We start from the raw sequence: 5,111 nt of genomic DNA, 5'->3' as shown, positions 1-5,111 counted from the left end.
CTTTCCTGTTGTAAGTTTTCTACAGTTCTTCCAAGCTTTACTCTGATGAAGTTTATAATTCTTTTTGTTGTTGTTATTGTTGTAGGTCCTTGATCCACTTTGAGTTGATATTTGTGTATAGTGTGACGTGTGGCTCTTGCTTGAGCTTTCTGCAGATAGTTTTTCAATTTTGCCAACATCATTTGTTAAAAAGTCTGTAATTTTCCCACTTCTCCAATTTCATCTCCTTGTCAAAAAGCAGTTGACCATAGGTAGATGGACTGATTTCTGGGTTCTTGATTCTATTCCATTGATCTTATGTCTGTCACTGTACCAGTGCTGTGCTCTCTTAACCACCATGGCAATGAAATAGGATTTGAAATCAGGAAGTGAGATGTCTCCTACCTTGTTTCTTTTTTTAAAGAATGCTTTATTTATTCGGGGTCTCCTTTCATTCCAAATGAAACTGGATATTGCGTTTTTCATCTTGTTGAACAATGGAACTGGTATTTGTTTTGGGATTGCATTAAAAGTGTAAATTGCCTTTGGTAGGATTGTCATTTTCACAATATTGAGTCTTCCTATCCAAGAGCAAGGAATATTCTTCCATTTCTCCAGGTCTCTTTTTGTTTCTTGTAGTAATGTTTTGTAATTTTCTTTGAATAGATCCTTTGTGCTTCTGGTTAGATTTACTCCCAAGTATTTAATCTTGTGATTTGCTATTGTGAAGGGTATTGTTTTTCTTAGCTGAAGATCTGTATTCTCTTTGTCACTGATTTTTGTATGTTGATCTTGTATCCTGTCGTTTTGCTAAATTGGTCAACTGTGTCCAGTTGTTTTCTTGCTGAGTCTTTACGGTTTTGTATGTATACTGTGATATCATGTCCCTATAGAGATAATTTTACTTCCTCTTTGCCAATTTGGATACTTCTTATTTACTTCTCTTGTCTTATTACTATCACTAAGACTTCCAATACAATATTGAATAGAAGAAGTGATAGTGGGCATCCTTGCCTAGTTCCTGTTCTCAAAGGAATGCCTTTAATCTCTCTCCATTGAGAAAAATGTTGACTCTTGGGTTTGCATATATACTTTTTACTATGTTGAGGAAATTCCCTTCGATTCCTATTTTGCTGAGTGTTTTAACCAAGAAAGTGTGTTGGATTTTGTCAAAGGCCTTTTCTGCATTAATTGATAGGATCATGTTTTTGTTCTTAGCTTTGTTAATGTGATAAATTACATTGATTATTTTTCTTATGTTAAACCATTCTTGCATGCCTGTTATGAATCCTACTTAGTCATGGTGAATTATTTTTTAATGTATCATTGGATTTTATTGGACAGGATTTTATTCAGGATTTTTGCATTTCTGTTCATGAGAGATATAGGCCTATAGTTTTATCTTTGGTATCAAGGATATATTTGCTTCAAAGAATGAGTTTAGGATAATTTCATCTTTTTATATTCTCTGGAATAATTCATGTAGAATTGCTGACAGTTCTTCTCTGAATGTTTGATAAAATTCACTTATAAAGCCATCTGGTCCAAGCCTTTTTTTCTCTTTTTCTGGAAATTGTTTTATTATCATTTCAATTTCTTCTTTTGTAATGGGTCTGTTCAGCTGTTCAATTTTGGTTTGTGTCATTTTAGGTAGGTTGCGAATTTCTAAGGATTTGTCCATTTCCTCTAGGTTTTCATATATGTTTGAGTATAGTTTTTCATAATATTCAAATGTTAGCCTTTTTGTTTTAATTGATTCTGCTGTGAGATTGCCCATTTGATGTCTTATTTGGATTATTTGTGTCTTTTCCTTTGTTAGTTTTGTTAGTGGTTTGTCAATTTTGACCTTTTCGAAGAACCAACTTCTGGATTTGTTGATGGTTTCAATTGTTTTCTGTTTTCTATTTCATTTCTTTCTGCCCTAATTTTTATAATTTTAGTTTTTTTAGAGTGTTTTAGGTTTTCTTGTTGTTCTTTTTCTATTTGTTGGAGATGCTGGGTTAGAGAGCCAATGGTCATTTTTTCCAGCCTTTTGATGTGTTTGCTTATTGCTATAAATTGACCTCTGCTTACTGCTTTGGCTGTTTCTCAGAAGTTTTGATAACTTGTATACCATTGTCTTTTGTTTCAAGAGACTCTTTAATTTCATTTTTTAAAATTTCTTCTATAACCCACTTATGTCCAAGTAAGGTGTTGTTCAGCTTCCAAATATTTCGTTTTGTTTACTTTTATTCTCTTGTTATTAATTTCTAATTTTGTAGTATTGTGGTCTGAGAAGATGCTTTGTATTATTTCTATGGTTTTGAATTTAGTTATGCTTCCTTGTGACCTAAAATGTAATCTATTCTTGAGAGCATTCTATGCATGCTGGAGAAGGTATATTGTGCTTTTTTGGGGTACATTAGCCTATAAATATCTATGAGATCTTGTTGGTTTATTGTGTGGTTTAATTCTTTAGCCTCTTTGTAAAGTTTCTTTTTGTAGTTCTATCTGTGATTGAAGGTGGATTAAATGTCACTCTCGCCATCTGGCTACTTATGCGTGGAAAGGAATTTGGCAGTATCATCGGAAAGAAAGAAGAATCCGTTAAGAAGATGCATGAAGAGAGTGGTGCATGTATCAACATCTCAGAAGGGAATTGTCCTGAGAGAATTATCGCTTTGGCTGGACCCACTAAAGCCATCTTTAAAGCCTTTGCTATGTTCATTGACAAACTGGAAGAGGATATCAGCAGCTCTATGATCTATAGCACAACTGCCAGTAGACCCCCAGTAACCCTGAGGCTGGTAGTTCCTGCTAGTCAGTGTGGCTCTGTAATTGGAAAAGGTGGTTGCAAGATCAAGGAAATAAGAGAGAGTACAGGGGCTCAGGTCCAGGTGGCAGGGGATATGCGCCCCACCTCAACTGAGCGGGCCATCACTATCGCTGGCATTCCACAATCCATCATTGAGTGTGTTAAACAGATCTGTGTGGTCATGTTGGAGTCCCCCCCAAGGGCGTGACCATCCTGTATCGGCCCAAGACGTCCGGTTCTCCGGTCATCTTTGCAGGTGGTCAGGACAGGTACAGCACAGGCAGCGACAGTGTGAGCTTTCCCCACACCACGCCGTCCATGTGCCTCAACCCTGACCTGCAGGGACCACCTCTAGAGGCCTATACCATTCAAGGACAGTATGCCATTCCAAAGACAGATCTGACCAAGCTGCATCAGTTGGCAATGCAACTGATTTTCTCATTTTCCTTTGACGCATGGCAACACCATATTCAGTGGCATTGAATCCCACTCTCCAGAGGTGAAAGGCTATTGGGGTTTGGATGCATCTGCTCAGACTACTTCTCATGATCTCACCATTCCAAATGATTTGATTGGCTGCATAATTGGGCGTCAAGGCACCAAAATCAATGAGATCCGTCAGGTATCTGGGGCGCAGATCAAAATTGCGAACCCAGTGGAAGGATCTACTGATAGGCAGGTTACCATCACTGGATCTACTGCCAGCATTAGCCTGACTCAGTATCTAATCAATGTTAGGCTTTCCTCGAAGACGGGTGGCATGGGGAGCGGCTAGAACAATGCTGATTCATCCACAATCCCTTTCTGCTGTTCACCACCACCCATGATCCATCTGTGTAGTTTCTGAACAGTCAGCGATTCCAGGTTTTAAATAGTTTATAAATTTTCAGTTTCTACATTTTATCGTCCACTCGTGATTTTTTAATTAAAGTATTTGAATTCCTTTCTCTGTTCAGCTGTTGATGCTGAGATCCATATTTAGTTTTTATAAGCTTCTACCTGTTTTTGGTTGTTTTGGTTTTTTTGTTTTGGGTTTTTTTTTTCTCATGAAAGTTTTTTTCCTGTTTGTCATGGATATGTAAGAGTGGACTATAAAAAAAAATTAAAAGATGGACTGGAGCTTTTCCTTTGTGAATAGGAAAAAAAATACTATAATGCTTAAAAACATTCTATCTGACAACACTAAACAGCTATTGATTTAAAGATGACATAACATTAGATACATGACATAACATTAGATATGTAACAACAGCATACATACAGCAGCAGCTTTAGCTACATAATAACATAAACACTAAACATGGATGGCTTTAACAAACAGAAATTTGTTCTCTCACGGTTTAGGAAGCTAGAAGTACAAACTCAGGGTGTCAATCCTAAGGGAATGCACTCTTTGTATGTCAGCTCTGGGAGAAGGTCTTTGTTTCATTTCAACATTGGTGGGCTTAATACTCTGAGGAAATATCCATCTGTCTTGGCTTCAATCTTATTTCAGGTCTAGGAAGTTCATGGCATAGGGATTTTGATCCAAAGAACAGGCTTTATTACTGTCTGTTCTTGGTAGTACTGAGGTCTCTCAGATATCTGCTTTTTTGTTGCTATTTAATTGCTTTTTTATCTCAAAAGTTATTTACTCAAGATATGACCTACTCCTGTAGATTGTATCCAATGATTCTCTCCACTGGGCCAATTGGCAGCATTATGATGGATGGAGAGAGATTGTTAACAATTTTTGTTTGCTCAGCTCCACAATCAACACGCTTGGCACTAGCAGTCAGGAAATAAAAAGATGAATTTAGGGAAAGTTCTGGAGATCAAGATGGCGGCAGAGGCAGAGACAGTGTGGTGAGCTGCGGTAGTAGCGAACCACTTAAAGCAGGGCCATTATGGCCTTCCACAGACTTCGGCTTATTGATAATTGAACACTTAAACAGTTGATGACTGGCCCTCAGTGAAGAGTGAAGCTCAACAACAGGAATTGAAGGATTCCCAAGGAGAAATGGGTGAGTCTCGTGGCTCCCCCTGCCCCCAGAGCCCGTGCCGTGCCGAACAGCTGCTGCAGCTCCATGAGGCTTCCACAGCCTGAACTAATGGATTCCCTCACCCAGGATGGATGCTGGGCACTGGCCCTCCTCAAGACTGGTACAGCGAAGCCACCACACTGCCACAAGGTGGTCTTGTACTGGAGAGAATTCCTGGAGCCAGGATGGCGGCTATGGGGGAAGCGGGTGCCTCCGGCTGCCCGCACAAGAGGGGCCGCACACCCGCCGAGCGCCCGTGCGGAGGGGTGGGGGGGCGCGCCCCCAACGGCTGCCCATGCTGGGGGGGCCGCGCGCCT

General features: G+C 39.4%; 1 pseudogene; it reads left to right on the top strand.

The window, feature by feature from the left end:
• Positions 1-2,339: 2,339 nt before the first annotated feature.
• On the top strand, positions 2,340-3,548 carry LOC102845305 (annotated as a pseudogene).
• The last annotated feature ends 1,563 nt before the right edge of the window (positions 3,549-5,111 follow it).

Source organism: Elephantulus edwardii, unplaced genomic scaffold (genome assembly GCF_000299155.1).
Source record: "Elephantulus edwardii isolate Elephantulus edwardi_28Jun2011 unplaced genomic scaffold, EleEdw1.0 scaffold00524, whole genome shotgun sequence".
Classification (NCBI taxonomy): Eukaryota; Metazoa; Chordata; class Mammalia; order Macroscelidea; family Macroscelididae; genus Elephantulus; species Elephantulus edwardii.
This window is presented reverse-complemented; position numbering and strand designations above follow the sequence as displayed.